General features: G+C 35.8%; 1 protein-coding gene across 4 annotated transcripts in view; it reads left to right on the plus strand.

The window, feature by feature from the left end:
* SYT1 (synaptotagmin 1) overlaps window positions 1-17,461 on the plus strand; it is a 327,942-nt gene that overhangs the window by 160,981 nt on the left and 149,500 nt on the right. The gene's annotated exons all lie outside the window — the stretch shown is intronic.

Below are 17,461 nucleotides of genomic sequence, written 5' to 3' on the forward strand. Positions count from 1 at the left end.
CTGAGAAGGTCTGCTCACTCACAAAGAGGGTTTTGCAAGTGCCAGCACCACCTTGTATAATGCTTGTTCCATTTACTTTAGTCTAGTTTCCTATGGGTAAATTATCTCTACAGCTTTGCAGATGATCCCCCATCAAATCTTTCCACATACTGTCTAGGGAACACCAGGTAATTTTGCAAGACTCATTTGACATTAGCTTCTCTGTGCAGTTATTAGCCTGTGGCTTTAGAATAGGACATTTTCAGTCATTACTATTTACATTACTTCCAGTAGTGCTACTGTTGAAAGTTACTAGGAGTTCTTATTGATCTGAATATAACAATAATGTTGAAGGAGTATTAAAGTGCAAACCTGAACACATTTTACTTCTTTCACAGATATACTTTGATGATAAGAATAAGTATATTTTAGCTGAAATTAAATACTTTAGTATTTTTCCTTTTTAGCCTATAAATATGCTTTTTCTTTGAAGATGGATTTTAAATAGTATGATTGCAAGTATGTATATAAATCTCTAAAAATCCAAGCATAATCACAGAAAAATGAAGAACTCATAGCAGCCATAAGAGCAAATTATATTTTATTGTTCATGGTATAGAGATTTGCTAACATTTTCTTTAAATGAGACTTCAACTACAGAGTACATATATCTCCTCCATTAAAAAATACTTTCATTGTAGTGTTTATTTTGTTTTATTTACCCTGTAAGAAAAATAGATATGTGCAATGTAATATTTGTTTGTGCCTATGAGTTCATATTGCAGTACTTTCTAAATGAACCAGAATATATTGCAAGGTATAAGTTAGGAATTTTTAGGAATTTTCTTTTGCCCTGTCTCCTTTTAGATATTTGTAGGAATTCTTGAAGTGGTTAAGTGAACTTGATCTCAAAAAGGCTGTGGTGAGTAAATGTGCTAAAGTAATAAAATATTCAAGACTGTTTCAAATTTGTATGGACTTTACTTTTCTACTCACTTTCTTGGCTCTAAAGTAAGAAAGCATAGTTAAATGACTGATAGTATTAATCTGTCATACTAATTAAAAGGTATTTGAGCAGTCTGTAGATTACTGTTGGCCTTGAGGCAAGAAAATCCATCAGGTGAGCACACTTAATTATCATTAATAGAATTTTACTTTTTATTATCTGAGTTAATTTTTTTTGTAGAAATCTGCTGCAATTAGGACTTTGTTCTGCTGATGTCACTGGTGTAATGAGAGCATTCTGGCCCTGGTGACAGACAGATCGAGGCTCTGCTGAAGCTGAGAGTAGGTGGGAATGTCAGGGGGACAGTAGGAATTCACACCACCTGGCCATAATGCCATCACATATGTGCAAGCTGGTGTGAGGTTTGCTCTGGCTGTTCTGCTGATGCCAACAGGTGAGAGCTATATGAGAGTGAGGAATGTGAAGGGAATTCACATTTGTCCACATCTGGTTGCTTTTGGTCTCTTTTATACTTCTGCAGCAGGTGGACCTTATGCTTGGGCAGTTTCTGCATTAATTATAAAAATTGCTTATGTAGATGTGTGAGAACATTGGCATCTTTATCTGCTTTGTGTGCTCTGTTTACGGAACATGAACTTATTGAAGAAGAACTGAAAGAACAGAAAACAAAAAGATAATGCTTAAGAACAGTTCTGCAAACTCTGAGTTTTTTTACTGTCATTATTATTACTGAATGTTCCCCCCTTGATTTCAGGTTCTGCAGAAGACATATGTATAATTGCACATTTCAAGCAATGATCTCTGGTTAAAAAAAAAAAGTAGACCATAAACCACTATAAAAATAACTGTAGCATAGTAAAATAATACATTCATTACCCTAACCTAGTCTCTGAGTAGCTAACAGATTCTCTGTGCCCCAAAATAGGATGGTATCAGAATTGGATATTTATTGCCTGATGATTCAAGACTTTCTTCAGGTTCTTTAGCTCTTGTTGGTATTTTTGTTGTGAAGTAGACAGATAAGAAGTGCAAAGTAACAGTATTTCTGATGTTTTTGTCTCGGTTCCTTGCTGGTGGTGTTAGTTGAGAAGATCTTAGTGGTTTACTGTTAGGATAACCAGTCACAGCTGAAGGTCTGGCATAGGAACTACAAAACCCATGATGACTTGCCTTAGTTGAATTGTTATAGAACACATGGAGCTGTAGGATATGCCATGGAATCTTTTATTTTCTCAGCATTTTTCATTGATGCTTCCAAAAGTTCTGTCCATGTACTTATGACCAAGCATTTAAGAGGATGTAAATGGATATCTCAGATGTATAAAATGTATGGAAGAAAACAGTATGTTTTCAATGTCTTTTGATAGCTCCAGATAAAATATTGAAATCTTTGCCATAGGCTACTATTTGAAGCTACTGGAATGGTTGAGAAATCTAATGTAGAGCAAATACAAAATCAGAACAGTGTTCTGGTTAAACATATACTTAACCTGTATCAGCAGCATACGAAAAGCCCTCCTCTCAGACTCCCTGAGTCACAAAGCTGTGGAGGACCAAGTTCAATTGTGTCTATAACTGTTGTGGGGCAAATATGGTCAGGCTTCTTTTCTTTTTCTGTCTGTAAGAGATACTGAATGACTTCCTGACTCCACATGATATATATCTATAAATACATGGTACAGAGACTGCTTTGTTCACTTGAACTACAGTATACTTCGCAAAAGATGCCCTAATTCTTGTCATATCTGTTCCGTGTAAATAATTAAGAAGTTCTTAATCATATGGCTTCTTTGTATTAATTAATTTTAAAAAGTAATTATTGTAGTAAGTTGCGGTATTCACGTGGTCTCTGAATGGAGAGAGACTTAGCTTTCTCAGGCTTTCTCCTGAGAGAAGCAGAGACAAGAGAATCAAAACAATTTGTATCTCATTCACTATGCTATGTGGTATGTGTTATGAAGATTGTTTACCCAAGGTGATTGCTTGATTGGATTCTGGTGATGGTGTTTTGGATTGATTGACCAATTAGGTCACAGCTGTGTCAGGACTCACAGCAGAGAAAGTCAAGGGTTTTCCTTAGTAATGATATAGTTCTTGTTAGTGTAATATAGTTGTAATATAATATAGTATAATAAAGTAATTAATTAGCCTTCTGAAATCATTGGAGTCAGAGCACATTTTTTCCTGTCAGAGATCTCTGGACCGATAGTAAGTAGCTGCTTACTTTAAATATTATTAAAAATGAGAATAATTGCAAGAAAAGGCTGACTGAAAATAATAAAATGGAGGGAGCAATATAGGCAAAAATGAGAACAGAAAAGGATGAACACTGGAAACTATGATCTGAGTTACATTTTTGATTCACAGTGGTAGATGTTTTGGTTGAGTGAGAAGGAAAGTAATGCACCTATATAGATGGAAACAAAATTTCAACTGTGTTGTGAAAGGGAGCGCCCATTCCAGGGATGAGAAAGAGCACACTGCTTTCTTTTCAAACGTAGTGGCAGACAGCAGCCACTGCTCTCGCAAACAAAGTGGCCATGTTTGCCTTCTGCACTTCATCACCCCATGGCAAGTCCCAGTGCAGTGTCAGGTTATTGTAGCTCAGTGTAACCCAAGTGTCAGCACAGCCCTGGGAGTGCATGGCTCTGTTCCACTTAGTATCTGGCTTCTCACAGCATTTCACTCTCCTTCTGGTCTGAATTAAAAGGGAAAAAGGAGACTTTCTCAAGTGTGTAGCTCATGTTTGTAGGCTGACAGGATGGACAAGCTATTCATCAGTTCTCCTAAAAAGTAATGTGGAATTGCTAAGAATTACATACACCTAGAGGGCCCAGGTGCCCATTTGCACAGGTGCCCATGGTGTAATGGGTGTGGGTGTTTGTAGGGCGGGAACCAAGGGTATATAGAATCCTAAGACCTCTTTTACAGCATTATGTAATGTTTCCAGAACAAAAAAAGAAGTATCTCCCTACCCTTGCCTCTGTTGAATGTTTGCCAATAGATACAGAAATTATTAATGTTGTTTGATGTTCTTTGCCCATTTATTTGTCCTTCATTGTTTCTGTCTCTAGCCTTACAGTTCCCTGCCACCAAGGTCAGGAGGATCTAGTTTCTCCATCTGTGTGCTCACCAGTTCTCAAAACTCTAGGACTTCCTGTGAGACAGTACATTTTACTAATCTAGGAAATAAATAAGGTAGCAAAAGAAGATGGGTAGTTTAGAGCTGTACTAATAAGTAGAACTATTTCATAGCAGGAGGCCCTGAACGTTGAGGAGATTGGTGGAAGTTTGTGGAAAGTACCAATAAGCCCTTGAATCAGGTCAGTTCCTTAAAGCCCTCCCTCTGGCTCCTTTTGATCTTGTACATCCAAGATCATGCCCATCTCTCTGTTACCTCAGCTTACCTCATGAAATACATATTCTCTCAATGCAGTCTTTGCCTGTCCATCCATTTTCTTAAACCACAGCATAGCTTTGGGACTGCCCGCTTAAATACTAGTGGTCAAGGCAAGTACCCCAGTAGTCAACGCATTTCCTTCTAGCAGTAATGAAAAATATTTTTTTGTACTTATAACTGAATGCCTGGCAAATTATAAAATCACTTAGAAGACACAGCTGTAGTTTTTCCTAAATTATTGTAAATGATTGTCTTTGTTCTGTTGTCAGCTGTGGGCTTGCTAGTTAGTACATTTTTTAGGTTTGACCATAGGGTGAGTGCTTTGCGTGAAAATGAGTGTGCCTCTTCACTTAAGGAACATGCTCAATTTCCACAAGTTCTCTGAGTCTTTACATTGCACTATATTTTTCTACCCTTGTCTTGCATGCTTTGCTAGTCATACAGCTTACATTATTTTTATCCCTATGCATAGGAACTTGAAGTTTCCTGAAGAAAACAATTTACTTTTTTCCATTATAAAGTACCTTGTCTACTGTTCCTTGTGTTTCTGCATATTCATACCTCTGCAAGAGTGTTCAATAAGCATTCATATAAAATACGGGTGAGTTTAAATACAACACATAGAGACAAGTTTCAGAAGATAATAAAACCAGACAAAAATAGGCTGATGCTTTACCCCAGTATGAATAATGTAGAATTATGAATTTGCTGCAGATCTGTAATAAAATTGGTAAGTTGGGGATTTTATGTCTTTTTTGATATTAAAATGGTAATACCTCCAAGTTTTATTACTTGAACAAAGTTGTGTATAAGAAACATGTGGACAAAAATCAGCTCTACTGATACTGTAGTAAATCTCTATAATAGCTTTGTACTCCAACAAAGTTTTGCTAATATGTGTTACATTATTATTTGGTAATAATATTTTACCTTGCCAGTATAGTTCATTATATTATACAGTCCGTATCATCAATTTTAAGTTGTATTTGGAAGTGCACCAGGACGCAGCTTAGCTGGAGATAGGAAATTAGCATATTGTTTCATGGGGAATGCCCTTGAATATGCTCCAGTAGCTGCCTTGTGTGAGACATGAGCAGCATTGTTTGCAGAAACGGTGAAATTCTGTTTCAAACGTTATGCAGTAATCCTGAGTTGCTGTGCTTATTTCAAAACCACAGGAGAGCTTTTCAGGATCATTTTTCAGTGAGTAAAAAGCAGCAGTGGTGAGCAGGTTTGTCACCTGGGAAGTCAGTGCTAGATTACTTACAAAACATCTTGGTAGAACTTCAAACAGGATCTGTATGGGAGGCCAGGTCAGAATCTGAACTCGGGTTGTGGCTGAAGATACCACCAAGGAATGAAGAGTGAACCAAAGGTCTTTCTCTTACTTCTGTACTGACGTTGAGGGCAGAGTGTGATGTGCTGTGGGAAAACATGAAATGTAAATTATCTCAATGTAAATTATTTAAATTTGGCTTTTTTGTCCCGTAGTTGTATTTGTTTCCAGAAGATTATTTCAAATTTAAATACAGATGTCACTGCCAATGTAATTGAATATTAAATGCTACCAAAAATCAACCTTGGTGTAACCAACCAAGAGAGACAGGCAGCAGGAGTTTTTATTAATATCATATGCCAGGGAACATTGTGACACTTGCTAAGATGACTGGAACAAAATGTTGCTTTCTGGAACAAAGCTTAGAAATGGAGAAAATTGCAATCAATCAAATACAGTCACATTAGTGAAACTTGGGTGAAAAATCCCACAGAAACCTAGGAACATAACTGTAACAATCTCCCATTACTGACCATTCAGCTCATGTGTAATCCCATTGTGAGGTTAGTTTCATTTTCATCACACTTTTAATCAGGACTATTGTGAGAATTAGAATTCCTTTGAAATGTCTATGAACTGTTGCTTGAGGACTTTTTTGTTCAGTATTTTTTTCTATCAATTAAATTTGAGAATGTTTCCATCTGCATACAGCACAGCATATTTTTATATATTTACTTGTAGTAGACATATTAGACATAGAAGGAAATATAATTTTTTTCTTTGTCCTTGGTAATAAAAGATGACATGCAACAAAGTTGTAAGGACTACTGGTCCATATCAACATATACTTCTGTAACCTAGGGCAAATGCTGCCTATGACAGCAGATTTGGGTAAAAGACACAAAACAAAAACCTAATAATACATCTTGCTTATATACTTACTTCTCAGTTGATGAGATCTTCACTGTTGAATAAGTTATTTGAAATATACTTTACTGTACCTGCACATAGATATGGCATCCTAAGCCAGGTTTGCTCCATGAATTTTGTAGTAAGTAATATTGTCAGGAGCTGCTTATTTCCCATGTAAGAAGCAGCAGCTATGTGTACACCTATGCTTTTGTGTGTTAGACTGAATGACCTTTTTTTGTTACTTTTGTTACATGTTAAATTGTCCTGTATGCTGCATTTTCAGTATTTTCTCCTGTTTAAAAGTTGGCATCACACCTGGCAGGAAAAGAAGAGCTGTTATTATGTTGAAACTTGCAAACAAATAATAATATTTTATTTTACTTTTTATTTTCTTCTTACAGTAATACAGTAACTATTTACTGATTATGATTTTTCTTTCCTTAATGAAGAAAATATATCTACCATTATAATCTCCTTGTGAACAATGGGCTCAGACAGAAATCAAAACCATTATTGTTGAAACTGTAGCCATCATTTTGGTATTTTTGTCTTGAAAGTCAAGTGGGCAAAACATCACTTAGCTTTATCTTTGTCCACAAAAAGATGAAAAAAAATCATAAGAGGTGAGAAAGCTGAAATTAATCTGGCAAGAGAAATCACATTAAGGCTCAGGCTCAGAAGGCATTTTTATATCTAGATTCAGTAGATATTAGCAATTACTAAATGCTTATGTCAATATGGGTTCATAGTTATCTCAGAGGGAAAATCACATTTCCAGTAATAGAGATTTTGACAATATCTGTGGAACAAAGGCTGGTCTCCCCAACACCAGAAGAATCCAAAATAACCATCTTAAATTAACTATTGTTTACCTGGAGCTTTTTTCCTAAGGCAAATAGGGACAGCTTCTCATGTCACTCTGGTGTCATTGCATTGACTGCTTATTTTAGTTACTTTTGAAAAGAATGCAGTGTTACAGAAAGTCATATGAACTTCTCATTCTCCACCAAATAATATGTAATATACTGTGATAGATTTTTCTCTGAGTTATGTATATATAAATCTGGATTTGTTCTATTGAAATCAATGTCATATTTCACTTTATGTGTTTTAGTGGTATTTCTGATGGTAGAATGTGGCCTGAACATTTTTAGATAAAAAATGTAAAAGGTGACTTAATAAACAACATCTAGTATTTCTATCCACATAATCTTTCATGGTTAAATTAAGTAAAAAAACAGTGAAGGGTTTGTTTCCTCTAAGTATCTACTTTCATGGCCATTAAGCTGATTTTGCAAGCATTAAGACCCAGTAAAAATGCTTGTTTACTTCTTTCTATATTGCACAGAATTCTACAGAAGGGCTTCCTTTTTTGTCTTGAAGAATGTTTCTCTCATTTGAAAGTTCATTTTATATTTCTCTTATAATTTTGTTTGCTTGTTCATTGTTGCTGAATTATGAATTTCTTAAAGTTGGAAAAGACTGAATCCTACTGTTAACCTGGCAGCACCATGTTCACCAGCAAATCATGTCCTCAACTGCCACATCCACATGTTTTTTTAACACTTCCAGGGATGGTGATTCCACCTGTTCCCAGTGGAATCACCTGTTCCAGTGCTTGACCATCCTTTCAGTGAACAAACTTTTTCCTGCTCTCCAATCTAAACTTCACTGGCACACTTTGAGGCAATTTTGTCTCATCCTGTCACTTGCTATGTGGGAGAACAGATTGCCCTCACCTGGCAACAACCTCTTTTCAGGTAGTTGTAGAAAGCAATGAGCTCCCCCCACGAGCCTCCTTTTCACCAGGTTGAATATCTCAGAGAAGTCTTTCAGCTATTTCTTGTGTGGTGCACATCTCCAAATCAAAGCAGCTCAAATATTTTCCATCACTTTGTTCATTCTGTTATAAAACAAGAGGAATCCTTGCTTGTGGGAAAAGTCCGTATTAAAACAACAATAAACTTTATTTTATCTGATATCTGTTCTTGTCCCTTCACTTTCATATGAATTGTAGTTTACTTTGGTCATATACTGTTGTTTGCTTGTAGCTTTGGTCATAAGCTGTGTGTGCATCTGTGTAAAAGTGATTTCCACCACCTCACCAAATGGGACATCAAGTTTTGTGATGTGTCAGTCTGGCCAAATGTAAAAGAGATCCATCCATGAAAGTGCAGGGGGAACTTCTGCTCCTTGTTTACTACTTCAGTAGTAAACACAGGGTTTTTTTAAGATGTGTTCTGAGTTTTTATTAGGTATATTCTATGTAAACAAGTATACATTTATGCACACAGGTATATAAGTATGTTTTCATTTGGTTTTTATATATAGTTACTTAGTTACTCTTTTACCTTCAAATATGAGAATTACAGCCACAATTTCATTTAGCCTTCTCAATCATCCATATATAACTTAAATATTGTGAGGTTCTGGGCTTGGTGATGTGAACACTGTGGCACCAAAAAATTCATGTATTGTTAGTCTGTGGGAACTTCTTGGTATTGCTATGTTTATTATTTTATTTTCTGTCTCATTTAATAATTTAATCCTCTGCCTAATGATTATGTATAGTATATTTTTCTCAATTCAAGACGCTTAAACCTGAAACAAACTTATTTTGCATTTTGTAATGCACCACATTGTTTTATATTGAAAGATAAATTTGAAGAAAAGTATAGCAATAAAATTTACCCTTGAAATATTATTTAATCTTTTTGTATGATTGAGCTGTAAGTAGCATTATTATAAATCATGAATTTTTGGAAGAGAGAGGGGAAGTTGCAGGAAGACAGTAAATACTGAAGTAAAATATATCTGTCTTTGGCTTCTTTTATAAGTGGCTAGATGACTGTGAATTTTGAAATTTCATTTCTAACTTAGAAAAAACAAAAGATGAGAGGATTTTAAAATCTATTTTGAAAGATCATTTGTTAAACTGAGTCATAAGAACTTAAATTTAGCTTTTGGGATTTTTTTTTTGTAAATCAGAGGCACGTCAAGCATATTTAGATAAATGATGGAGAACCTGTCTGCTTATGACTGGTACTATTTTATATTAAAGAAGAGCAACACAATTGTTATTCAAAGTATGACATGCTGTCTAGTAAGGTAATGAGATTCAATTGAATATATGCTAAACTTCATCATCTCAGATTTTTTAAAATAAATAAATCTAAAAAAAAATGTGAGGTTCAGATGTAAGGCAGTAGCACTCAACAAAAGCAATACAAGGTATCAGTATTCTTTGTGTGCTGTGGAAAGGGTAAAAAGAAAATTTCTTCCTGTGGGAAGATCCATCTGAAATTCTTTTTGGTGATGGAGGAGGAAGAGGATGAGGAGTTAAAATTAACATAAATAATAAAGTGTAGTTGGGTGGGATCAGAAGTCTCAATGCTGCATCTGGGTGGAGGAAAACATAATTCACTGCAGGTATAATTATGAAGGTAATTGCAATGCAGTGTAAGTAATACCAAAAAATGAAATAAAAAAATTGCAAAGGAAATAAAATCACAAGTAGCCAAAAGACAAAAAGTTTGTGATAAACGGTTCATTTAGACCTGCAGTGCTGTGTGGGCAAAAGTGGATTGCAATCATAGCCATTTCAAAAATGAAAACATAAGAGAAAAGGAAATTGGACAGAAATGGCATGGAAATTACAGCCTTTGATCCATTTCTGAAGAACCTTTTATGAGGCATCATTGTGAGTGGGCAGCAAATTCTTTCCAGTCTCCTCTTAAAGTACTTGTGAAAGCTTGGAGACCATGAGACTGAAATAAACATTTTAGCATGGATTGTGGGAATGTATCCCTCTCTTTTGACCTTTTTTTAGCTTTTATAGGCAGCACAGAATTCCACTGAATGTTTAGTGTGATAATATAGACTATATTATATAGGTAATTACATAGAACATAGTTTAGCACAGTGATATAGAAAGTGTTTTCTCTAGGCTTTTATTAATTCCCTATAAAAATGAGGAACTGTAACTGGGGATAGACTAAATGTTTTTAAAGAGCTTTTAAGCAGAAGCACAGATGGGGTTTTCAGCTCTTCTAACTCTGAGGGCTCCCTTGATCTGGGCTGAGTAAGTCCCTGTTTAAACTTGCCACAAGTTATGTTTCTGGGGAAGGCTCTGTCTTTTTTTTCTCTAATACTGCATCATTTTGAACCTCCTGGGTTATACTGCTGTCTTGAGAGAATTACAGTGTCTCAACATGAAACTTCAGTGTACATACAGAGAAAAGAGCTAAATTGTGAGCATGAATAGTCCAGCTCTGCACTAGCTAAAATTAGATTGATCTCTGAGGCTATAAAACAAAGATGATCATAGCCTGGTTCAATCACTAACAAAATATCTGTAATGCTGCTGTAAAACATTAATGTTATGGATGTATTTGGTAGTACTCCTTATTAAATACCAGTAATTAAAATCAAAATACATTGGGTTAGCTATCTCATTCTGTAAAGCCTGAGTAATTAGCTTTCAGGTAATTGGTCAGATTAGTAACTGTACATAAAATGATTATTGTTGATGAGAAGAAATATGTTACTTCATGATTTGAAGGATCATGAATGCTGTCACATAAAAGAATAAGTACGCTATTTTACATTTCAGTAAACAACAGCTGGATTCTTCCAAGAGTGCTACTTAAATCAGATTCATGCTGCCTGAAGCAAAATCCCTATTTATTTTCTTATTTTATTTGACTTGACTGGGTTCTGTTTTCATTAACATTTTCTATCCAAACTTTTGAATTAGAAAACCTTTTTATTCAACAGAAGAAGTCAAGTTGTTTTTTAATTTGTGAAATTTGGGATCTCTTTTCATATTTTTTTAAACTTTGTGTGTCTCTCTTAAGGTGGAAAAGACTCTCCATTATATCCAGATAATGATTATAGGGAACAGTAACAAAATTAATAAAAATGTTTACTCCTAGGTAGCCTATTTGATTGTCTATTTCAGACTATTTGATTATGAAATGGGAGGTGGAGACAGCTGCATTTTGCTGTTGGGGTGCTGCTGTTACCATTATTAATCATTTATATAGTTAATGTATAGCTGTTGTTCACATCTTAGGCAAATAAAAACTCTCATGTATGCCCTGAAGTGTTTGCAATCTAAAATTAGACAAAAGAGGTAACAGATGATAGCAGTCAGCTCTAGGAGTCGGAGTTTCAGAAGAATATGTTATTGTTTACCTGCTGTCCTCTTACCCCTTTCCATTTGAAATGCATTCTCTCAGCGACTGCTGATGTGCTGAGGGTAACACTGTGCCCCATGCTCCAGACCAGTAATGGAGTTGTCAAGCAGGACCAGACCGGTTTTGGCCCCTGGAGTCCAACCACGAGTTAGCAGACTGTGTACCACTGATCACTACCTTCTGTGCCTAGCTCTTTGGGCAGGCTTCAGTCCACCTCACCGCCTGCTTTTCTAGCTCATCCTTCATCAGCCCCTCTATGAGCATTTTACAGGAAACAATGTTCAAAGCCTTACTGAAGTCAAAGTTGGCAATAGCCACTGCTGTCCTCTCATCTACAAAGCCAGGCATTTCATCATAGGAGGTTGTCAGGTTGGTTAAGCAAGATTTCCCCATTCTGACTACTCCCAGTTACCTTCTTGTCCTTTATGTGCCTGAAAATAATTTCCAGGATTATGTGCTCTGTCACCTTTGCAGGGATAGAGGTGCGGTTAACAAGTCTGTAGTTCCTTGGGTTCTCCTTCCTGACATTGTTAAAGTTTGAAGTGACATTTCCTTTTCTCCAGTCTTTGGATGCTTCTCCCAGTTGGCACAGTGCTTCAAGATTATCAAGAGTAGCTTAGAAATGGCAGCAGGCAGCTCCCTCAGCATTTGTGGGCTCATACCCTCAGGGACAACAGTATTTCCTGGCCTGATGATCTTCCACTAAGAGTGCATTTTCTTGTTCCAGATTTTCCCATCAGTGTTGAGGGCCTGGAATTGCAGAAGGCCAGTCTTGCTAGTAGAGACTCTGGTGAAGACAGTATCAAGTACCTCAGGCTTTACTATGCCCTGTGTTACTAAATCCCTTGGCACACTTGGCAGCAGGCTCACATTTTCCCTAGTCTTCCTTTTATCATTGCATGCTTATGCAAGTTTTTCTTGTTCTTTGCCAGGTTCAGTTTCAGGTAGGCTTTCACTTTCCTAACTGCATCTCTGCATGTTCAACCAGTATCTCTGTATATCTCCCAAGTCTCCCCTCTCTGTTTTTGACCTCTGCATACTTCATTTTTTTGTGTTTGAGTTTTGCTGGAAGCTCCTTTTTCATCCATGCAAGCCTCCTGGCATTTTTTTCTGGCTTCCCGCTCACTGGGATGGAGCAGCTGTAGCTCCTGCAGAGCAAAGTCCCAGCTCTCACAGGCTCTCCTCAGATGGCAGATGCTCCAGTGCTTTTATGATCTTTGTGTCTGTTCTCTGGGAACATTGCAGTATGTCCATGTCTCTCCTGAACTGGGAAGCACAGAACTGGACACAGTACTCCAGATATGGTCTGACTAGTGCTTTCCTTTTCAGGCGGTCATAACAAGGCATTCAAGTAATGGATGTGGTAAGGAGATTGTGATTAACACATGACTCAAAAGGCTAAGAAAAGTAAAGCTTGCAAGAAATAAAAGAGAATGAAAAAAATCAGTCTGAAAAGTCAAGAGGAGAGTCAGTGGGGTAGAAAGCACAACTAATTGGAAGTAGCAAAATAGAGCTTCTGCTCTATCTCATCCTTCTGGATGAGATATCTCATCCTTCTGGATGAGATACATATATTGGGAAGATGAGTAGGAGGGTGAGGATAAGAGGAAGTAGCTAAAGCTTGATAAAAAGTTAATTGAAGGCAATAGGAAACTTTTATGTTATTTCAGCAAATTCTTGTTCGAAAACAGGTTATAGAAGTGGCAGGTTGTTAAAAATAAGATACACCCTGTCTAGACTTCAGATTTCCTAAAGTTCAGCTATAAGTGCCTCTGTGACTTTGAACCTGATTTCTTGATTGGTGGCTGCTAATTGCTTTGGTGCCTCAGTGGGATGTGCTTGGAAGAGTGACCGAATCAAACGATTGCTGTTTCAGAAGGATGTTCTGATTTGAAAGGGTGGTTCTTTTAGTGGAATAATCTTCTACCTGGTTGTGGCTGAAGGAGATTACACAAATGCTCCAAAGAATGCTCCAAAGAATGCTCCAAAGAATGAGACTATTACTGTGTCTCTTCAGAACATAGAAGAGCTCTATAAAATGAAGACAGAACCAAGTGGATATTTAAAATTTCCATTTCCTCAAAGGAAAAATGAAAGCTAAACTTTGATTAACTGCTTAAATTCTACACATTTTTATCCTAAGCAACCAAACTGTTTAGAAACTTAAATGGCTCTAATAAGGGTAGCATGAGTTCTGAGCAGATTTATTTTATGAGAAAAGTATCACATACTTTGTGAGCCCTAAGTTCTGATAGGGCCACCTTTTATCCTTACTTTCTGGGGAATTACTTGTTTGTTTTTATTTTTAAAGCCTTTCCCTACATCTTGTCTGTTGCTTTTTGTAACTAACTTGAGATTGGGTTCTAATGTGTAAAACACATGCCAGTGATTTAGCTACTGCTATAAGCTTCTTCAACCCTAAACATCCAAAATGTGTTTGGATTCCCTATTGAAATCTCCTTTTTAAGAAATGTTACTGCTTAAACACTTACTAATTAGCCATGGATTAGCCATCTCCAGGTAGCTAATGAACAACTTAAACAAAATATAGCATATCAGTGTTTGGTCTTTTTAGAAATGCCGTGATAAATACCTTTTTTTTTTTAATTCACCAATCTCTGCATAATCTTTGGTTCCCAAGTTGGAAAAACATAATATATATTAAAAAGAAAAAAAAAAGATAAATATTTCTAAAATTCTTATGTTTTGAAATGCCACATGCTCTAGTATACTTAGGAGTTTGTGGAATGTGTCTGAACAAGTGGCATGTAAGGTCCCCTGTAAACTAGAGAAAGGATAAGAATTAATTCCAAAGGCTAGGAACAAATATAATGCTTGGCAAAATTCCCTTGGCTTCCTTTCCTTCAAATCAGGCTTGTTGTTATACTATTTCTACTGAAACATAATTGCAATCCTGTAAGTACAGATATCCACGGTATCTCCAGTGTAAAAGACTTTCTTCCAGAACAGAACTATATTAGCTGTAATAGGTATTAACATAGGTATCATAGGATAGCAAGTAATAGGTAAGCAGAAGAGGGTTCACAGATGACAGATTGATAACTAAGGCAGTAGTGTTCAACCAAGGATTTCATATACTTCCATAGGATTATGTGGCAATAGGGAATGAGGCAGATTTCTCAGCCAATTCTCAGTTTCTCATATCTGGGGCTATATGAAAGCATTACAGCTCTTGAATACAAAGTAGGGAATTGCTTTAGTGGTAGCCAAAACCTCATTGTATTTTATTTGTTTTGTTTTGAGTAGGTGATAGGATACTGGGGTCAAATCATTATTTCCCATTCATACTAGAGTATTGTTTTATGTTAAGGATTCTTACCTTCTTTTCAAACTTCAAGAAGAAAACATGAAAAATAGCTTTTATTACTCTTCTGTGGTATTTTTAAGGATAGTGAAGGAATAGCTTATAAAAAGATATTTCTCAAGTTTTAACATACTGACTTTTTCATTACCGTAGCAGGTGGTCATTTTCATATAAATGAAACTGGTAAATAGCAACCCAGTTTTTCACATGGATTCAATTACAGTGAATGCTTCCAAACACCAAATGCATGGAAAAAACCCTTCCTTTTCATTCTCTTTGTAAGCAAATAAAATGAATCTTTGAAACTTCTATGTGTGTATGTATATATACATACATACACTTATATATATATATACTTATATATTTATACATGCTGTGGTCTAAATGCAACAATATATAAAACAAAAAATACTGAACTTAATATTTTTCCATTTTTCCCCTTTGAGGTTGATGCTAAAGCTATACATAACATAATTTAAGCAAAAGGAAATTTAACTTTTCTGTTTTTTCCTGTATATCTTTGTGAAATAGCTTCAAATTTCTTACAGAAGATTCTTCCTCACTTAATACTCTCACAAAACTCACCCACCTCCATGTTTTTGGGCAATCATTACTTAAGTGCTTGACATCTCACAAACTTGCCATCATTGAATTCATCTTACCTAATTTTCGATCTATAGAAATCAAACATCATATAAATACATTTAGGAAACAGATAATTTTTGTAAATTTTTCTCTGTACATGTCTTTTTTTCAATATGTTTTTTCTTCCTAGTCTGCTGTTAGATCAGGCTTAGTATCTAAAATCAGGTGAGATAAATACCACTCTTTAAGTCCTCAGTTCTCTAGAGGTTTGTTTAAAATATTAATCTATGTAAGGACTATTGAAGCTATATGAAAAAAGGGCAACACAGAGTAATAATTACTAATTATGTCATTGTCGTGTGTATGAAATTTATTACAAAAGTTCATAGTATTTTATGGGGTCCATGAAAGTTTAAATTAAATATTTCTGAATAAAAAGGAATTAATTTTGGAGTAGTATTGTAAAGTGCTTGAGCAACATTTTAAATAATAATTCTTGAGCACAGCTTAGGGGACAAGGAAGTACATCTTATCTAAGAAGTGCAGCTTTTAACCTGCATGCCACTAAGACCAAAGATAAAAATAAAAATGCTTGCGGTGGGGTTCCATAGCTGAATGGCAGTCAAAGAAATTATTCCTCCCCGATTATCTTCAAAATACTTTATCTTTGTAGGCAAGTGGGAGCTCTGTGTTGGTTCAGTGCTGTAGCTGCTGTCTTCAACTCATTAGGTTCTCTGTAGAGAAACAGATAAAATAACATGAAGAGTTTACACAAAGTTGGTCCACTTAACTGGGGATCCTTACGACTCTTAACACCTGTCTTTGTGTCCAGCAACCTACTGACAGTCAAAGGCAGTAATTTAAATTCTTGACCTTACAGATCCTATTAATCACAGCTGATGAAGGCCTCCTCTGTAAATCTGTTGTTTTTGTGGGAAAGCATTCTATATAAGTATGTATCTGTAGTGCTTTGGCAGAGGTGTTCCAGAGATGACCAAGATATGTAGTTATTATATTTCCGTTTTCTTCTCAAGTCTTGCAATTTAAATTACTGTGCTAAAAACTTCTGAATTCTATCCTAGGCACAGTTGCAAAGGTACGAATGTTGGCATGCATAACAAAAGAGTTCATGATTACTTAGTGATTACTTCAAAATACAGTTTGTATATTATTTTAATTACTGTTACTAAGCTCAACTGTTGATGGAAAATATGTGTGCATTAATTAGTACAAGATACTGATAAGCATATTAAATCAGGCACATTATTTTTGCATATAAATTATATTTCGGAAGAAAGGTTGTTGATCTGGACATAAAAGTGCTAATAGTGATTTGTAAAACAGTTTTTATAATGAAAAGATACGGAAGCTTATGCTAAAAGGCAGCCTTAGGAGAAGGCATTAAAGCTTTTAAGAAGTGAAGAACTTTGCTCTTTCCTCACCCTGTACCATCCTCATCCTATAGATCCCTTTTTTCCCAGACATTCTATTTGTACTGTTGCAAACACAAGAGATTGCATCTGAGTCCTTCACACTGCCTCTAAATTAAGATTCTGCAGTTCCATGCCAGCTGTATTTGGGGTACAGATTTCCTCTCTTCAGAGGCATGAGTGAGCTTGTTTCAGTGTCTGTGATAGGGAGGGTCAAAAATACTCTGTTTGCCATTTGTCCTTAAAAACAGAACATGAATATCTATCATGCTTTCCATTTAAATAACCCATAGACTTGATGTACAGGGATCACTGCAACTTTCTTCTACTCCCATAAGGATTTACTCAAAACAAAGCCATGGGCAGTTTTTAATAGGATATTAACACCC

The sequence above is a fragment of the Lonchura striata genome, chromosome 5 (genome assembly GCF_046129695.1).
Source record: "Lonchura striata isolate bLonStr1 chromosome 5, bLonStr1.mat, whole genome shotgun sequence".
NCBI classification, from domain to species: domain Eukaryota; kingdom Metazoa; phylum Chordata; class Aves; order Passeriformes; family Estrildidae; genus Lonchura; species Lonchura striata.